The sequence below is a fragment of the Rana temporaria genome, chromosome 5 (genome assembly GCF_905171775.1).
Source record: "Rana temporaria chromosome 5, aRanTem1.1, whole genome shotgun sequence".
Taxonomy (NCBI): domain Eukaryota; kingdom Metazoa; phylum Chordata; class Amphibia; order Anura; family Ranidae; genus Rana; species Rana temporaria.
The window spans coordinates 320,316,779-320,338,114 of NC_053493.1; the positions used below are offsets into that span (position 1 = coordinate 320,316,779).

Below are 21,336 nucleotides of genomic sequence, written 5' to 3' on the forward strand. Positions count from 1 at the left end.
TGTCGAGTGCCCCCACAGCAAGCATCTTGCTATGGGGCACCCTTGCCGAGCTGCAGCTCTGTGTGTCCATTCACCCTCTTTCTTCTGATTTGCTAACTGACTTTGATTGACAGTTGCAGGAGCCAATGGCGTGCTGTGTCTAAGCCATTTAGGAGGGAGAGTCCCGGATGGCCGAGGGACTTGTGGACATCCCTGGACAGAGATGGGCCTCAGGTAAGTATTAGGGGAGGCTACTACACACAGAAGGCTTTTTATTTTAATGCAAAGAATGCATTAAGATAAAAAAAAAAATTCTGACTTTACAAGCCCTTTATGTAACATGCTGAGACTCAACTGCACTTGCAAATTGTGCACAGTTTATTTGGCTTTAGTAATCTAGAGCTGAATTCCGTTTTACCTGTATCTTCAATTAGCAAAGACTTAAAAAACTGTTTTGGTTTTAAATGCACTTTAATTAATGTTTAATGGTGAAAATAAGATCACATCAGAATACAGGGCACGGACATTATGTCATATTTGTTCAATTAGACATTAGACTAGAGTTCAGAATTCAGATGTTAAATTATCATTAATCAACATGTGAGTAACACATTGTGGCTGTGACAAGAATACGTTTAATTATTTTTTTCATGCTAATAATTTTTTTTAGACATACAAAGGCTCACTTTCTAATAATGTATACATACAGTAGTAAAGATGCTGTAAACAACAAAGTGACACATTTCAGCTTAGCAGTTGACGCTTCTGCCACACAATACTGGGGTTATTCATTTTAAATTCCAATCAGAACCCTACTTTCATAGAATTTCCATATTCTCCCTGTGCTTGCATGAGTGCATGGACTGCAGTACATGCTGGTAGTTTAACTGGCTTCTGTCTACATTGGCCACAGTATGCATATGCATGTGAAGTATGGACCATAGATTGTAAGGGCAGGGACTGATGTAAATGTACAATATGTAATGCACTTTGTAAATAGTTGGCAATATATGATGAATACAGTAACTCTAATGAATACATATGTTTCCATTTCATGACGTCAATCTAGTAAAATAGGACCTCTGGTTTGCACTGTGTTTATTGCCTTCTGATATAAGCGCAACAGATTTTCCTTGGCATGGCTTTATATGATGACTTGATTCAACTTAACAATATAAGCTTGAATACAGTTTACAGTGTCCCTGGTTTCTTTATTTTTTCCCTTCTGTCTGAACTTTTAGCTCTATATTAAATTGATATATTGCATTTGCCTTTCTAAAGTTGTGCTGTGGAGACTCTACCATTTATTAATTTGATGTTTCAATGTATTTTGCCACTCGAAGTAATCTTTTATGTATATTTTTTTCCCAGAAAATTGGAGTAGACTGCTAATGCCCTATACTTGTAATATGGCGTTCCTAATTTACAGGCTGTTTATATTTATGTATCCTTTATGGTATCTGTCTGACAGATCTGTCAGCACTTTAGGAAATTGTCTGCTTTTTCCATTTTGGCTAGAAGCAGTATGCAGGCCAGCTGGTGACTTTGTTTAAGCTCAGATTTCATTGCCTTTTGGAGTCGTAAAAAGAATGATTACTTTTGGATGAAATAGATAAAACACTCAATACTGACAGTGCTTAGACATTCTAATTGGAAAGAGAAACTGGTACAAAATGAAGCTGTTGTCTACAGTAATCATTTTCATTCTTAAAGAAGAATTCCACCCGAAAGTGGGACCTCTGCTTTTTTGCCCCCCCTCCCCCATCTCTTATTCCACGTTTGGCACCTTTCAGGGGAAGGGGGAATGGGGAGCTTTTTTGACTGGTCCCCATCCCCACTTCCGGAAGACAGCACCGCGGCACCATCTCTCCAAAGTTCGGCCCCCTCCTCCTTCCTCCAACGCCGGGCCAATCAGAAAGTGCGTCGTGCTTCACACATGCACAGTAGGGAATCGGCTGTGAAACCAAAAGGCTTCAATGTCGGTTTCTCTTACCCGAGATGTCGGCAGCAGCACCCGACTGCCAATCTGAAAATCGGCTGGGGTGCTGATATCGCGGGCTCACTGGACAGGTAGGTGTCAATATATTGAAAGTTAGCAGCTACAGTATTTTATTTTATTTTCCCAGGCAAAACTTCTCTTTAAATTGTACACAAAGCTAAAACTTTTTTGGTTTTAGACAAAGTAGGAAAGGGCTAAAAACCCTGTCAGGTTACCTTTTACTGCTCATATCTGGAGAGATTTCTCTTTACTTCCTGTTCTAGAGGCGCAATAGGAGATAGAAAGACATTTCCCCAAAGTGAATGAGGTTCCTACCTTAGAGTGTTGTCAAAGGTATGGATATCTCCATTCCATTTAAGAATAGCTTTCCACAACTTTGGCTCTCATTACAACTATAACATTTTTGATTTATTCAAATTTTCTATCTCAAATAGTGAGAGTAAATATCCCAGGACACAGATGCTTAACAACCTACATGCACATGATTGGTTTTAAGTGGTTAAACTTGGATTATGGCTGCAGCTGAATGCCATAACCCCGGTATTTTCTGCTTCTTCCTATTTAAAAGCAATCCTAGCAGCTGACTGATCCCCCCTCCCACTTCCCACAGATGCTTCTCCAGGATTTCCTGTGCAGACAGGGACCCAGTATCTGATTCAGGGGTAATGTCATGTTATCATAGAGTTGGTTAAGGACCAGAAGGACCCCAGCCATCTCTGTGGTCTAGGAGACCGGAAGCAACGTAATTACGTCACTTCCGGTTAGGGCAGATGTAAACACTGCCATTTTGTTTTTGGGAAAACATGAGATCAGTGTTTTTCTTTTTTTTATCTCTTGCAGGGTAGAGGAGAGAACTTATCCCCAGATGCCTTCATAAAGAGGAACTGCTATGCCTTATTTCTATGAAAGGAATGTTTAAATTTCTTGTGATAGGAATAAAAGTGATAAAAAAAGATTGAATGTATAGAGTAAATAAAAAGGTAAATACATTTTCATTTTTAAAGCACCCCCATCCCTCCGTGCTCGCAAGCAGAAGCAAACGCAGATGTAGACCGTGCAAGTATATATAAATGTGTGCTTACCACACATGTTAGTTATCAACATGAACATTATAGTGAAGGCAATAATTTTAGCGCAAGGTCTCCTCTATAACTCTAAACTGGTAACCTGCAAATAAATTTAAATGTTGCCTATGGAGATTTTTGAGTATTGTAGTTTGTTGCCATTCCACAAGCATCCGCAATTTTAAAGCATGACATGTTAAGTATCTTGTTATTCGGTGTAATATCATCTTTTATACAAAAAAAGGGGGGGGTTATATATTGTTTTTTTTGTTTGTTTTACAATTAATTAAAGTGTATTTTATCCAGTATCATTCAGTCTATTCATCCTATTCTAGGGGGGTGAGTATAATAGTGACAAAGGGGATGTCTTTTGTATGCAGAGAGACTAGAATAGATGAATTGGGTCTCTACATTTTTTTGTATTGTTTAATAGAAAATAAACCATACGTACTGGCAAATGTTTCTATCCCCCCACCTTTCAAAATGGACATTCTGTACAAATTAATGGAGTTTGTGTTAAATAAGGAAGGCACACCAGTAATAGTGGTAGGGGACTTTAATGAAGTACTGTATAGAACACTGGACAGATTCCCATCAGGGACATGGACAGATAGGGTGGGAGAGGGACGTTTATCCCAATTTCTGGAAGAGGTAGGATGGCGTGACATCTGGAGAACATGGAACCCAGATGGGCGGCAGTACTCTTGTTTCTCAGGCTCATATTCCACATTGTCTAGAATAGATATGGCCCTGGGAAACTGAGGAATTCTACAGTTAGAAAAATTGCTTATTACCCAAGACGGGTGTCAGATCACTCCCCACTGGTGCTGACAATGAATACAGGGAAAAAGTGTCCCTCAAGTAACTGGAAAATAAGTCCTTTTCTGGTTGGAATCAATGGGAAAACCAGAGGTGAAAGAGATTATAGCCTTTAATTCAGGGACAGCAGCGGTGGGAGTGACATGGGTTGCCCTGAAGGCCTTCCTTAGGGGATTACTGATCCAACAGGTGGCCATGATCAAGAGAAACTCCAGGGAATGGGAAGAGAAGATTAGGAAAGAGGTGCTAGAGGCAGAAAAACGATATGTGGAGGACCCAACCCTGACAAAACAAAGGAGATGGCTTGAGAAACAGCAGGAGTTTAAAATGGTGGTTACAAGGAAAGTGGAGAATAAGCGTCTCTTCCAAAGACAGAGTGCCTTTGCGGAAGGGGAGAGTGTAGGCCATAAGCTGGCTCTCTTGGCCAAAACCAATTCAGCTCCTTCCAATATTCCCACATACTATCAGAACTTGTATAAGTCAAAGAGGGAAGATGAGGTAGGGTTAATGGAGGGATTTTTAGGCGGAATAAAAACACTGGTTCAACACTGGGGGGAGGACAGAAGCACCATAGAAGCCCCTATAATTTCAGAGGAACTACAATAGGCAGTAGCAGGGATGTCCAATCACAAGTCCCCCGGGCCAGATGGATTACCAGTAGAGATTTATAAACAGTTTGGTGAAGTGCTTCTCCCAGAACTATTAAAGGTACTGAATTGGGCAGCAGAAGGGGGAGGCTGCCTGCCTCGATGTTAGAAGCCACCATAATTGTGCTCCAGAAAGAGGGGAAAGATCAGTTAGACACATCGTCCTACAGACCGATATCATTATTATGCTCAGATGTTAAAATATTGGCTAGGGTCATGGCGGCCAGGAAGAATAAACATATTCAGAAACTCATACACCCGGATCAATCTGGGTTCATTCCCAATATATCTACTAGCACCAACATTAGAAGGGTGTATTTGAATTTGCAGATGCCAACTGAGAACACAGGTGGTAGAGTTATTCTATCCTTGGACGCCACTATGGCTTTTGATAGCCTAGAGTGGGACTATCTCTGTCAGGTCTTTGAGAAATTTGAGTTTGGCCCTCTTTCATCAAATGGGTAAAAATACTTTATAACTCCCCAAGTGCTAAAATAAAAAGGCAGTGATATCACCTGTCTCTCCTTCTCTTCGCTTTGGCAATAGAGCCACTAGAAATTGCAATTAGAACTACACAGGGTATACAAGGGTTCCAGAGGAGGGCAGGGGAGGAAAAAAAACGCACTCTATGCAGATGACGTCTTGCTTTTTCTGGGGGATTCTACGACATCTTTAAGGATGGCAATGCTTTAGAGGCAGATTATTTTGTTTATAAATGCCCGACTACAAAATTAGTGAGTAAAATATGGCAGACAGCAAAGGCCTTATTGGGGTATACCGGGGTAACAGAATTTTCCCCTTTATGGAATAATAAAAACTTACAGGAAGTCATGAATATAGAGAAACCAGTGGAATGGGAGAGACAGGGTATAACCCGGTTAATACACTTAGTCGAGGGTGTCACCATAAAACCATTTTCTGCATTGGTAAGGGAATATAACATTCCAAATAAGACATTTTATAAATATCTCCAGGTGCGCCATGCCATCCAATCACAATTTGCCTTACAGACACTTACATGGACCCAGATTCCCGCCCTCCTTAGATTAATCAAGGCAAGAACAGCGAAAGGCCTAATTTCAGTAATATACATCACTCTGGGGACTAAAGCAATAAGCCGAGCGGGCCCCAATAAGAGCAGAGAAGGATGGGAAAGGGACATCGGGACAGTAACCCCTGAACAGTGGGACAAGATCCTGCATCGAGGAGCTTTGGTCTCAATAGCTCCAGCGCAGAGACTGTCCCACCTGTTCCTATTGCACAGGGTATATTATACTCCCCAAAAATTGTTCACACTAGGGTGGAGGCAAAACAACGAATGCCCAAGATGTGGAGGGAAAGGTGATTTCCTGCATATGGTTTGGAGGTGCCCAAAGCTCTACAGCTATTGGGTGGAGATAACTGAGATAATTAATAGGGTTTTTGGGTCTTCCCCCGACCCAGTGGCGCTGACCTGCCTGCTAGGATGCATGGAGGACAATCAAGTTCCACCTGGCAACCTGGAAGCAATATTAAGATGCCTTTTTCAGGCACGCAAGATAATAGCTCAAAAATGGCAAGCACATGCCCCCCCGTCCGTAGAAAATTGGGTAGCGACCATTAACTTAACGATTTCCAGCGAGAGAGTGTCCTTTACCAGACAAGGGAACTATGGGAAATTTGTGAGACTCTGGGGACCCTGGATGAGGGCTGTGGGAGATCCCTCATAGGGGGACATCACAATTTGCCTTACAGACACTTACATGGACCCAGATTCCCGCCCTCCTTAGATTAATCAAGGCAAGAACAGCGAAAGGCCTAATTTCAGTAATATACATCACTCTGGGGACTAAAGCAATAAGCCGAGCGGGCCCCAATAAGAGCAGAGAAGGATGGGAAAGGGACATCGGGACAGTAACCCCTGAACAGTGGGACAAGATCCTGCATCGAGGAGCTTTGGTCTCAATAGCTCCAGCGCAGAGACTGTCCCACCTGTTCCTATTGCACAGGGTATATTATACTCCCCAAAAATTGTTCACACTAGGGTGGAGGCAAAACAACGAATGCCCAAGATGTGGAGGGAAAGGTGATTTCCTGCATATGGTTTGGAGGTGCCCAAAGCTCTACAGCTATTGGGTGGAGATAACTGAGAGAATTAATAGGGTTTTTGGGTCTTCCCCCGACCCAGTGGCGCTGACCTGCCTGCTAGGATGCATGGAGGACAATCAAGTTCCACCTGGCAACCTGGAAGCAATATTAAGATGCCTTTTTCAGGCACGCAAGATAATAGCTCAAAAATGGCAAGCACATGCCCCCCCGTCCGTAGAAAATTGGGTAGCGACCATTAACTTAACGATTTCCAGCGAGAGAGTGTCCTTTACCAGACAAGGGAACTATGGGAAATTTGTGAGACTCTGGGGACCCTGGATGAGGGCTGTGGGAGATCCCTCATAGGGGGACATCACAATTTGCCTTACAGACACTTACATGGACCCAGATTCCCGCCCTCCTTAGATTAATCAAGGCAAGAACAGCGAAAGGCCTAATTTCAGTAATATACATCACTCTGGGGACTAAAGCAATAAGCCGAGCGGGCCCCAATAAGAGCAGAGAAGGATGGGAAAGGGACATCGGGACAGTAACCCCTGAACAGTGGGACAAGATCCTGCATCGAGGAGCTTTGGTCTCAATAGCTCCAGCGCAGAGACTGTCCCACCTGTTCCTATTGCACAGGGTATATTATACTCCCCAAAAATTGTTCACACTAGGGTGGAGGCAAAACAACGAATGCCCAAGATGTGGAGGGAAAGGTGATTTCCTGCATATGGTTTGGAGGTGCCCAAAGCTCTACAGCTATTGGGTGGAGATAACTGAGAGAATTAATAGGGTTTTTGGGTCTTCCCCCGACCCAGTGGCGCTGACCTGCCTGCTAGGATGCATGGAGGACAATCAAGTTCCACCTGGCAACCTGGAAGCAATATTAAGATGCCTTTTTCAGGCACGCAAGATAATAGCTCAAAAATGGCAAGCACATGCGCTGGCGGACGGGAGGGGGTCGAGCCAGTGGCGCTGACCTGCCTGCTAGGATGCATGGAGGACAATCAAGTTCCACCTGGCAACCTGGAAGCAATATTAAGATGCCTTTTTCAGGCACGCAAGATAATAGCTCAAAAATGGCAAGCACATGCCCCCCCGTCCGTAGAAAATTGGGTAGCGACCATTAACTTAACGATTTCCAGCGAGAGAGTGTCCTTTACCAGACAAGGGAACTATGGGAAATTTGTGAGACTCTGGGGACCCTGGATGAGGGCTGTGGGAGATCCCTCATAGGGGGACATAGTGGTGGAGATGCCCTTGTCCATCAGGATTTCATCTCCTCTGCAACAAGGGATAACCACAGCCCAACTGCCCAACTGCTCTCAATGGGGAGACCCCCTGGGGGAGGGGCCTAGTTAGAAGGCTTGTCAGCCAGACTTTTCTCGTCAATGACTCATGGAGGTAGTGAGGTTACTAGACCGACCCGTCCACTTCCTAGGTAAGGAAACGACTAGGGTGGCACGCTCCTTAGGATTGGGGGAGGGAGGGGGGAGGGAGACACAAGGGAATAGACACTGGGAGGAAGAGTAGAAGGAAGTCAGCTTTTCTTCTTTATTTTTTGTGTGTTAATAGCAATTGTATACTCTCTCCTCATGGTACAAGGTGGTTGTTTTCTATACTATGCTACTTTGCAACAATGTTAACTGAACCTGTCAATTACTGAATTAAGAAAAACAAATAAAAATGAATGATTATAAAAGGATGGCAATGCAGACAGTGGAGGTATTTGTCCGGTTTTCAGGCCTGGTGATAAACTGGGAGAAGTCTGCACTCCTACCTGTGGACCCAGTTGGCAATGTCATCTTAGCAGGAACCCCCTAGCTAAAATTAGTGGAGAAGATGGATTATCTGGGGATTGTGGTAACACGAGACCCAGAACAATACATCAGTAACAATCTAGGGCCACTCTTAGCTAAGTTTAAGCGAAAAGCCGACATTTGGGTTCAACTTTTCTTATCGGTGGCTGGACGAAGTAACCCCATCAAAATGATCTGGATGCCACAACTACTTTATGTGCTCCATAACTCTCCAGTATGGATAGTAAAAGAATGGTTTAAAAAAATAGAGACCCTCTTTAGGGAACTAATCTGGAAGAAGGGAAAAGCAAGGATTAGTGTCCAAACATTACAGCTGCCAACAAACAAAGGAGGGCTGGCCGCCCCACACCCTTGCAGCTATTTTTTAGCAGCGCAGTTAAAAATTATGCTACTGGGGGCCCCACATAACACCATAATAGAAACCCTGGAAGCCGACTCCTTTCCTGTTAAGAACCCAAGTTTAAAGATGGTTACAAGAATATGGCAGGCAGGTAAGACATCGCTAGGGTATAAGGGGTTTACTGGAATAATTAACACCTGCAAGAAATCAAAGCCATGGGGAAGATTAACCACTTAAGGACCGCCTAACGACGATATATGTCGGCAGAATGGCACCGCTGGGCACAATCACGTACCTGTACGTGATTGTATAAAGCCCAGCGGTGGGTCGCTGCGGTGGGTCCGAAGCTCCGTGACCTCGGCTGCTAGAGTCCCGCGCTCGGTCCCCGGAGCTGAAGAACGGGGAGAGCCACGTGTAAACACGGCTTCCCCGTTCTTCACTGTGGCGCTGTCATCGATTGTGTGTTCCCTAATATAGGGACGCACAATCAATGACGTCAGACCTACAGCCACACCCCCCTACAGTTGTAAACACACTTCAGGGAACATATAACCCCTTCAGCGCCCCCTTGTGGTTAACTCCCAAACTGCAACTGTCATTTTCACAATAAACAATGCATTTTTTGCTGTGAAAATGACAATGGTCCCAAAAATGTGTCAAAATTATCCGAAGTGTCCGCCATAATGTCGCAGTCACGAAAAAAATCGCTGATCGCCGCCATTTTAGTAAAAAAAAAAAATCATAAAAATGCAATAAACTATCCCCTATTTTGTAAATGCTATAAATTTTGCGCAAACCAAACGATAAACGCTTATTGCGATTTTTTTTACCAAAAATATGTAGAAGAATACGTATCGGCCTAAACTGAGGAAAAAAAACTTTGCATTTTTTTCAAAATTGTCGCTCTATTTTTGTTTATAGCGCAAAAAATTAAAACCGCAGAGGTTATCAAATACCACCAAAAGAAAACTCTATTTGTGGGGAAAAAAAGCCGCCAATTTTGTTTGGGAGCCACGTCGCACGACCGCGCAATTGTCAGTTAAAGCGACGCAGTGCCGAATCGCAAAAAGGGGCACGGTCCTTTAGCTGAATTTTGGTCCGGGTCTTAAGTAGTTAAGGAATGGGAAAAGCTAGGCATAACTAGATTGGCGCAACTATATGAGGGCACTACACTGAAATCTTTTTCAGAATTAAATAGAGAGTATAACATTCCAAATACCCTATTTTACAGTAATCTGCAGATCAGACATGCCCTCCAAGCCCAATTTAAAATATACCCCGGTGGTATAGCAAAAAATCCCCCATCTCCAAAAGCTAATCAAGGTAGGGATCTTTAAAGGCCTCATCTCAGAATTATACACACAGATTAGTGGTAGATCTATACTTGGGGAGAGAGTGGAAAAAAGCAAAGGGAAATGGGAGAAAGATATAGGAGCTATAACAGCTGAACAGTGGAAACGGATACTGGAGCTAGGGCCATCGGTGTCACTCTCCCCGTCGCAGAGAGTAACCATTTATTTCTAGTTCATAGAGTTTATTACACCCCAAAGAGACTGTATATGTTTGGAAGGAAACCAGATGATAAATGCCCCAGGTGTCAAGATACAGGTGACCTCATACATATGATGTGGAAGTGCCCGAAATTATATAGATACTGGGTCAAGGTATTGGACATCATAAATGCAACCTTCAGGACCACATAATGGGTGGGCATTCTAAAGTTAATACAATGTGATGTATGCATAAACATTGTTGTATTTTAAATGGACGTTTTTTTTGGAGAAAATAATAAAGAATATATAAATTAAAAAAAGTGTATTTTATCCAAATTATTTTATTCTCTAGGGCCTCTGCTAAAAATATATGGAAAAAGACAGTGCAGCGCTAGACAAAATATAACATCAAGTGTGAAAAGTGTGTCAATAGAATATTTAAATAAATAAATAAACCATGAATAAAAAATTATATAAGTGAAATATAAAAATAACTCAATCTAATATGGCAATTATCCTCTGAAGTAAACAGGACTGTTGCAAAAAATAAACATGATAACTAAACCTGTGAAGGTAAGTGATGCCTAAAACAAATGTATTTCTGCAGTGAAGCCAGAGAACCTGTCTCAGTGTTCCAACAAATCAGTGTAAATTATGCCACATAAATAATCACAGTGATAATGATACACGGTGTTTCAATATAAGTCCATGTTGCATGGAAAGTATAAATAAAGTTGAATAAGGTGAGTAAAATTAAATAGAGTCCACAAAGGAAAAAAAGTGAAGGAGGGGTTTTGTAGTCCCCTCAGGTGAAGATGAGTAAAATTAAATAGAGTCCACAAAAGAAAAAACCGCGCGGGAGGGGTTTTGTAGTCCCCTCAGGTGAAGATGGTAAAAAAGCAGAAGATCCACCAAAAGACCGCAGATGGAAATAGGAGGAAGCAATCCACAGACAATCCAATGTAAAGAGAAATGGAGGCTTACCGGAAAGCCTGTGACCCGACCTTCTCAGGAAGGATCTAAACAGGCGTGTTGGGATACAAACGTCCCTCAGGCAGTGGAGATGGATCGATATCCTTCACGAATCAAACGTCAGGGTCCACAGCGTCGTAGCTCCTCATATGGGTCAGGGATGACAGCACTCACAGAGATATGTAGCAACGGTGGTCAGCAGATGTCATATGAAAAAAGGAAAAATTTCCATGGTATAGCCTGCTTGATATTGGTTTATTTAAAAATTCAATTAAAAATCCATTAAAAAGATTTCCCATACATAGGGAACAAATATATAGAGTCCTTGCAAGGAAAAGAAAAAGCTCCAAAATATAAACAGACCGCCTTGGGCCGTTAGCGCATGCACAGTGCGTGTGTTGCAGCCCGACGATCGTTTCGTCGTAATGACATCATCAGGGGCACGCACACCTCACTGTGCATGCGTGATTTATACAGCCCAAAGCTTAAGCGAAATGAGCTCATTGGCCAAGGCGGAGTTAAGACAGAAATCACAATAGGCTGTACTTCTCATTGAGTTACAAAAGGAAAAAGAACCATGCCATCTTGTGGATAAAAAAGCGTATTACCGCTCAAAAATATCTATACTTCAAAAATAATTAAAAATGACATGGAACCCGAAGATAGGGCATAAAGAACATACACTAACAATAATTATAATGGTGTGTATGAACAAAAAATGATTGCCCAACGGAAATATATATATAAAGGTTATATGTTAAAAAAATGTACACCCATAATGTCATAGGGATTTTTTCCTTTGGCAATAATGTCTGATTGATTAAGACTTAGTAACATATGAAATACACAAGAATCACATAACCAAATGCATAGATTAATCTTTGGCACTAGTGTCTAATTAGTGGATAATTAGCGGCTTGTAAATCATAAAGCCGAATGCATAGAGCACAAAAATATACCAGGCAGATAAAAATTATGCCATAGAAAAAATGTATGTGTATATAAAAAAATATATAAAGAAAAATTAGTAGAGCAGGGTTCAAATGGGACTTGTTAACTATTATTGATGAAACAATTAATGTCCCATTCGACGTTAAGTCCTCCAGGGACATGACATCCGAGTTTATGGATCCAGTTGGTTTCGGCTCTGGAGATGGATCTTGTGCCATTGCTACCTCTCCAGTGTGGAACATATTTCTCCAAGGCAATGAACACAGTCCCCTCTGGGTTTTTATCATGTTTTAGTTCGTAGTGTTTGGACACATTATGTTTGTCAAATCCAGTCAGGATGTTGGTAATGTGTTCGCCCCATCTGACCTGTAATTTGCGTGTGGTTCGTCCTACATATTCCAAACCACATGGGCACCTTATAAGGTACACCGCACATTTAGTGCTACAGGTAATAAAGGTTTTGATGGGGTATGTTTTACCTGTGCCTATGGAGGTAAAATCTGTGTAGCGTCTGTTCTGGAGGACATTTAATTTACAGGCTCTACATTTTTTGCAAGGGTAGAAGCCTTTGAAGTCTCCAAAAAACACCGGTTGGCGTGGGACATCTAGTACATTAGGGGCCAACGAGTGTCTGAGGTTTGGAGCTCCTCTGAACAAAACTGTAGGGTTAGTTGTGAGGAGTGGACCTAGAATCCTGTCGTTTTTAATAACTGCCCAGTGTTTCTTTATGATTCTCTTAATAGCCCAATGTTGGCTGGAGAAGGTGGTTATGAAGGCTAAGCCAAAATTTTCTTTTGTACTAGTGTCCGATGGTTTATCTGTTAGGAGAGTGCATCGATCAATCTGACTTACTTCCCTAATGGTATTGCCAAGTCTTGCCTCATCATAACCCTTGGCTAAAAATCTAGCTTTTAGTAGTGCTGCCTCTTTATAAAACTCATCTAGATTTGTGCAGTTGCGTCTAAGGCGTAAAAATTGGCCCTTTGGGACCGCTTTCAGCCATGAAGGATGATGACAAGAGTCAACCGGTATGTATCCATTTCTATCCGTAGGCTTGAAGTATGTTGAAGTGACAATTTTGCCATCGGTTATAGAGATGTTTAAATCCAGAAAGTGTATCATAGTGGCACTCTTTTCATGGGTTAGGACAATACCCCTGTCATTTCGATTGAGAGTCGAGATGAAGGAATTGACTGAATCATCGTCACCGTCCCAGATGCACAGGATATCGTCGATGAATCTTTTCCAGAGGATGAGGTTTGATGGTCTGTTCATAAGTACAGTATCCTCCTCCCACTTCGACATGAACAGGTTCGCCATGCTTGGCGCAAATTTTGCCCGATAAGGGGGGAGCCATTGTCATTCTAAACAAGACCTGCTACCTTACCGAGATGGCGAGAATTTTGTCTGATCCTGATACGTATGCCACACTCCCTATGAATCCCACCATACCCTTTAAACGGGATCTGAAAGATCTCATTACAAAGGGTTTTGACATGGGTATTCTTAACAAGAAAGAAAAGGAACACTTGGTCCCCTTAGCAACTCGTCTTCCGGTGATGTACATCTTGCCAAAGATTCATAAAACCTTGATAAATCCCCCAGGAAGGCCCATCATCAGTGGTATTGACTCCATAACCTCTAGAATAGGCAAGTATATTGATTTCTACTTGCAACCACTGGTGATGGGTACTCCTTCCTTTTTAAAAGACACCAAACATGTCATCAACCTCCTTGGAAATATAATTTGGAAACCTACCTATATGTTAGTCACAGCGGATGTGGCTTCTTTGTACACGTCTATTTCGCATCACTTGGGACATGACGCAGTACAACATTTTTTAATACAGAAGTCCACTCTGACAAACACTCACTGCAGATTCATAATGGAACTGCTTGATTTCGCCATGGAACATAATCACTTCTGGCATGACGGCACCCACTATAAGCAAATCAAGGGGGTAGCCATGGGGGCAAAATTTGCGCCAAGCATGGCGAACCTGTTCATGTCGAAGTGGGAGGAGGATACTGTACTTATGAACAGACCATCAAACCTCATCCTCTGGAAAAGATTCATCGACGATATCCTGTGCATCTGGGACGGTGACGATGATTCAGTCAATTCCTTCATCTCGACTCTCAATCGAAATGACAGGGGTATTGTCCTAACCCATGAAAAGAGTGCCACTATGATACACTTTCTGGATTTAAACATCTCTATAACCGATGGCAAAATTGTCACTTCAACATACTTCAAGCCTACGGATAGAAATGGATACATACCGGTTGACTCTTGTCATCATCCTTCATGGCTGAAAGCGGTCCCAAAGGGCCAATTTTTACGCCTTAGACGCAACTGCACAAATCTAGATGAGTTTTATAAAGAGGCAGCACTACTAAAAGCTAGATTTTTAGCCAAGGGTTATGATGAGGCAAGACTTGGCAATACCATTAGGGAAGTAAGTCAGATTGATCGATGCACTCTCCTAACAGATAAACCATCGGACACTAGTACAAAAGAAAATTTTGGCTTAGCCTTCATAACCACCTTCTCCAGCCAACATTGGGCTATTAAGAGAATCATAAAGAAACACTGGGCAGTTATTAAAAACGACAGGATTCTAGGTCCACTCCTCACAACTAACCCTACAGTTTTGTTCAGAGGAGCTCCAAACCTCAGACACTCGTTGGCCCCTAATGTACTAGATGTCCCACGCCAACCGGTGTTTTTTGGAGACTTCAAAGGCTTCTACCCTTGCAAAAAATGTAGAGCCTGTAAATTAAATGTCCTCCAGAACAGACGCTACACAGATTTTACCTCCATAGGCACAGGTAAAACATACCCCATCAAAACCTTTATTACCTGTAGCACTAAATGTGCGGTGTACCTTATAAGGTGCCCATGTGGTTTGGAATATGTAGGACGAACCACACGCAAATTACAGGTCAGATGGGGCGAACACATTACCAACATCCTGACTGGATTTGACAAACATAATGTGTCCAAACACTACGAACTAAAACATGATAAAAACCCAGAGGGGACTGTGTTCATTGCCTTGGAGAAATATGTTCCACACTGGAGAGGTAGCAATGGCACAAGATCCATCTCCAGAGCCGAAACCAACTGGATCCATAAACTCGGATGTCATGTCCCTGGAGGACTTAACGTCGAATGGGACATTAATTGTTTCATCAATAATAGTTAACAAGTCCCATTTGAACCCTGCTCTACTAATTTTTCTTTATATATTTTTTTATATACACATACATTTTTTCTATGGCATAATTTTTATCTGCCTGGTATATTTTTGTGCTCTATGCATTCGGCTTTATGATTTACAAGCCGCTAATTATCCACTAATTAGACACTAGTGCCAAAGATTAATCTATGCATTTGGTTATGTGATTCTTGTGTATTTCATATGTTACTAAGTCTTAATCAATCAGACATTATTGCCAAAGGAAAAAATCCCTATGACATTATGGGTGTACATTTTTTTAACATATAACCTTTATATATATATTTCCGTTGGGCAATCATTTTTTGTTCATACACACCATTATAATTATTGTTAGTGTATGTTCTTTATGCCCTATCTTCGGGTTCCATGTCATTTTTAATTATTTTTGAAGTATAGATATTTTTGAGCGGTAATACGCTTTTTTATCCACAAGATGGCATGGTTCTCTTTCCTTTTGTAACTCAATGAGAAGTACAGCCTATTGTGATTTCTGTCTCAACTCCGCCTTGGCCAATGAGCTCATTTCGCTTAAGCTTTGGGCTGTATAAATCACGCATGCACAGTGAGGTGTGCGTGCCCCTGATGATGTCATTACGACGAAACGATCGTCGGGCTGCAACACACGCACTGTGCATGCGCTAACGGCCCAAGGCGGTCTGTTTATATTTTGGAGCTTTTTCTTTTCCTTGCAAGGACTCTATATATTTGTTCCCTATGTATGGTAAATCTTTTTAATGGATTTTTAATTGAATTTTTAAATAAACCAATATCAAGCAGGCTATACCATGGAAATTTTTCCTTTTTTCATATGACATCTGCTGACCACCGTTGCTACATATCTCTGTGAGTGCTGTCATCCCTGACCCATATGAGGAGCTACGACGCTGTGGACCCTGACGTTTGATTCGTGAAGGATATCGATCCATCTCCACTGCCTGAGGGACGTTTGTATCCCAACACGCCTGTTTAGATCCTTCCTGAGAAGGTCGGGTCACAGGCTTTCCGGTAAGCCTCCATTTCTCTTTACATTGGATTGTCTGTGGATTGCTTCCTCCTATTTCCATCTGCGGTCTTTTGGTGGATCTTCTGCTTTTTTACCATCTTCACCTGAGGGGACTACAAAACCCCTCCCGCGCGGTTTTTTCTTTTGTGGACTCTATTTAATTTTACTCATCTTCACCTGAGGGGACTACAAAACCCCTCCTTCACTTTTTTTCCTTTGTGGACTCTATTTAATTTTACTCACCTTATTCAACTTTATTTATACTTTCCATGCAACATGGACTTATATTGAAACACCGTGTATCATTATCACTGTGATTATTTATGTGGCATAATTTACACTGATTTGTTGGAACACTGAGACAGGTTCTCTGGCTTCACTGCAGAAATACATTTGTTTTAGGCATCACTTACCTTCACAGGTTTAGTTATCATGTTTATTTTTTGCAACAGTCCTGTTTACTTCAGAGGATAATTGCCATATTAGATTGAGTTATTTTTATATTTCACTTATATAATTTTTTATTCATGGTTTATTTATTTATTTAAATATTCTATTGACACACTTTTCACACTTGATGTTATATTTTGTCTAGCGCTGCACTGTCTTTTTCCATACGTTTTTTTTGTTTTTGTATCTAAACATTTGTGTTCAGCTGCAGGACGTCCCTCCCGGGACCCACCCTTAATTGCTTTATTATTGCTTTCACCTAGCGCAGATTCCCCTATCCCATTTCCCTTCCTTATACCAATCTTGTTTTTTGATATACAAATCTGCAGCTGGTGTATCCATCATGGATATTTTTGAATATAGATCCCAATTAACCCTTAGCACTGCAGGAGTATTTGATGGCAATGATGACCCCAGAGACGATTTAGCTGGTTGTTTTTTTAAATTGAGGAATCTCACTGTTATTGAACTCCACACTCGTTGGGACATTGCATATTTAGAGGAATATGTCAAAACTGACATGGTCCCCCGGAGCCTCAGATGGGAAATCAATCCCCAAAAAAATGATAGTGAGATAGAGGAATGGTTCAAATACTTTAATGAGGCAGGGGTTAATTTCCTACGGTTCCTCATAGCAAAGAAAAAAAGAAAACTAGCTTTGCTTGACCATGAAATTGATACTATCAAAAATAAACTCATACCCTATAAATCTGATCCAGACTATTCACATAGATCGGATATGTTAAAAACCATCCTGATTAAAGAGGAAATGGAACAGAAAACTAAGAAAAAGAAAAAATACAATAGGGATTTAAAAGATTATAAAGATGGGCTTGTTTTTAAATGGCAGGTGACCACTGCTCCTCCTCCACCAAATGGTAACCCAATGGGATCTCAATCAACAGTCAATGAACATATAAGACCCAACCCTGGGAATTATCTTGACCACTATGGGACACAAATGATTTACCCACCAGGAGGTTCCTTGACAGGACCACAACTAGGTGCTACCAATCAGGGAAGACCAAATTTTGGTAATTATCCCAATCTATATACAACACAGTGTAATCATTTGTCCCAAACAGCTGAGGCTGACTACAGAGGTCCTAGTGCCAGGGACCATTTTGGTCCACACATGACACATTTTGACCAACCACCTCCACCAACCTCAGGCCCAAACAGACGAGGTCCCTACCAATATCCCAACACCAGAAGTAGAGGTAATGGCAGAGGCAATCGTCCTAAACCCAATCGTCACCAATCACCAGCCTGGAGACATCGTTTAGAGAGAACTGACCAATCCGGTTCAGGGATGTATCCTAACACCAGAAATGATAACTCCGGGGAATATGTCAATGCTAACTATAATAGATTTGCTTCTGCAACAAATGACATACAGGAACGAAGTCTGAATCCCAAGGAGAATCACACGAATACAAACCACAATAGGTTTGCTCCTTTAACCACTTAAGCCCCGGACCAATATGCAGCCTAAAGACCCAAGGGGTTTTTACAGTTCGGGACTGCGTCGCTTTAACAGACAATTGCGCGGTCGTGCGACGTGGCTCCCAAACAAAATTGGCGTCCTTTTTTCCCCACAAATAGAGCTTTCTTTTGGTGGTATTTGATCACATCTGCGGTTTTTAGTTTTTGCGCTATAAACAAAAATAGAGCGACAATTTTGAAAAAAAAGCAATATTTTTTACTTTTTGCTGTAATAAATATCCCCCAAAAACATATATAAAAACATTTTTTTTCCTCAGTTTAGGCCGATACGTATTCTTCTACCTATTTTTAGTAAAAAAAATCGCAATAAGCGTTTATCGATTGGTTTGCGCAAAATTTATAGTGTTTACAAAATAGGGGATAGTTTTATTGCATTTTTATTTTTTTATTTTTTTTTACTACTAATGGCGGCGATCAGCAATTTTTTTCGTGACTGCGACATTATGGCGGACACTTCGGACAATTTTGACACATTTTTGGGACCATTGTCATTTTCACAGCAAAAAATGCATTTAAATTGCATTCTTTATTGTGAAAATGACAGTTGCAGTTTGGGAGTTAACCACAGGGGGCGCTGTAGGAGTTAGGGTGCACCTAGTATGTGTTTACAACTGTTTGGGGGTGTGGCTGTAGGAATGACGTCATCGATCGTGTCTTCCCTATAAAGGGAATGACGCGATCGATGCGCCGCCATAGTGAAGGACGGGGAAGCCGTGTTTACACACGGCTCTCCTCGTTCTTCAGCTCCGGGGAGCGATCGCGACGGAGCGGCTATAAACAAATAGCCGCGCCGTGGTCCCGGATCGCTCCCCGAGCGGACCCGACCTCCGCATGTAGCGGGGGGGGTCCCGATCGGACCCCCCACCCGCTAATAGGCGAGGACGTACCTATACGCCCATGTGCCTGTACGTGCCATATTGTGGACGTATATGTACATGGGCTGGTCCTTAAGTGGTTAATAAACGACGCACAGGAACGATGTTTGAACCCAGAGGAGAATCTGGAAATACCCCATTTACATCAAGGTGAACAAGCAGCGAACCATTCCAGCTGGGATTTTCGGCCTGTCACCCGCAACCGAACCAAAAGAAATGGGGACGCAAGAGGGGGTGCAGAGGGGGGAGGAAATTACACCCCAATAAGACAGAGGAGGACATAACCAACACCGGGATCATCAATCTCAGTTCACAGGAACTGTCAACGGAGGAGCTCACAACTTTAAACAAGGGTCTGAAGTTTGTCCCCGCACGCAATTTGAACAAATTTCAAACCTTTGTTGATATACAAAAATTTACACGGAAACTTAATATCAAGAGGTATATCCTCAGTAACCCGGCAAGACAATCACTGAGAGAGAACTCTGCGGTCAAACATTCAGGGATGGCTAACGCCTCCCTCTTTAATCCATCTAGCTCTCAGGCTCCCAACCTAAATGTCTTTCGGGATTTACTGTTAAAGGACCTTGATAATTTGAGAATCAAACCTATACAGTCTCGTGCTAACCTAAAAGCAGGTATGGACTCCATCTGTGAAAGAAAGGACATAATAATACGACCTGCCGATAAGGGGGGAGCCATTGTCATTCTAAACAAGACCTGCTACCTTACCGAGATGGCGAGAATTTTGTCTGATCCTGATACGTATGCCACACTCCCTATGAATCCCACCATACCCTTTAAACGGGATCTGAAAGATCTCATTACAAAGGGTTTTGACATGGGTATTCTTAACAAGAAAGAAAAGGAACACTTGGTCCCCTTAGCACCTCATCTTCCGGTGATGTACATCTTGCCAAAGATTCATAAAACCTTGATAAATCCCCCAGGAAGGCCCATCATCAGTGGTATTGACTCCATAACCTCTAGAATAGGCAAGTATATTGATTTCTACTTGCAACCACTGGTGATGGGTACTCCTTCCTTTTTAAAAGACACCAAACATGTCATCAACCTCCTTGGAAATATAATTTGGAAACCTACCTATATGTTAGTCACAGCGGATGTGGCTTCTTTGTACACGTCTATTTCGCATCACTTGGGACATGACGCAGTACAACATTTTTTGATACAGAAGTCCACTCTGACAAACACTCACTGCAGATTCATAATGGAACTGCTTGATTTCGCCATGGAACATAATCACTTCTGGCATGACGGCACCCACTATAAGCAAATCAAGGGGGTAGCCATGGGGGCAAAATTTGCGCCAAGCATGGCGAACCTGTTCATGTCGAAGTGGGAGGAGGATACTGTACTTATGAACAGACCATCAAACCTCATCCTCTGGAAAAGATTCATCGACGATATCCTGTGCATCTGGGACGGTGACGATGATTCAGTCAATTCCTTCATCTCGACTCTCAATCGAAATGACAGGGGTATTGTCCTAACCCATGAAAAGAGTGCCACTATGATACACTTTCTGGATTTAAACATCTCTATAACCGATGGCAAAATTGTCACTTCAACATACTTCAAGCCTACGGATAGAAATGGATACATACCGGTTGACTCTTGTCATCATCCTTCATGGCTGAAAGCGGTCCCAAAGGGCCAATTTTTACGCCTTAGACGCAACTGCACAAATCTAGATGAGTTTTATAAAGAGGCAGCACTACTAAAAGCTAGATTTTTAGCCAAGGGTTATGATGAGGCAAGACTTGGCAATACCATTAGGGAAGTAAGTCAGATTGATCGATGCACTCTCCTAACAGATAAACCATCGGACACTAGTACAAAAGAAAATTTTGGCTTAGCCTTCATAACCACCTTCTCCAGCCAACATTGGGCTATTAAGAGAATCATAAAGAAACACTGGGCAGTTATTAAAAACGACAGGATTCTAGGTCCACTCCTCACAACTAACCCTACAGTTTTGTTCAGAGGAGCTCCAAACCTCAGACACTCGTTGGCCCCTAATGTACTAGATGTCCCACGCCAACCGGTGTTTTTTGGAGACTTCAAAGGCTTCTACCC

General features: G+C 42.0%; 1 protein-coding gene across 1 annotated transcript in view; it reads right to left on the reverse strand.

Moving 5' to 3' along the window:
• Positions 1-21,336, reverse strand: part of OPRK1 (opioid receptor kappa 1) — a 137,557-nt gene that overhangs the window by 24,774 nt on the left and 91,447 nt on the right. The gene's annotated exons all lie outside the window — the stretch shown is intronic.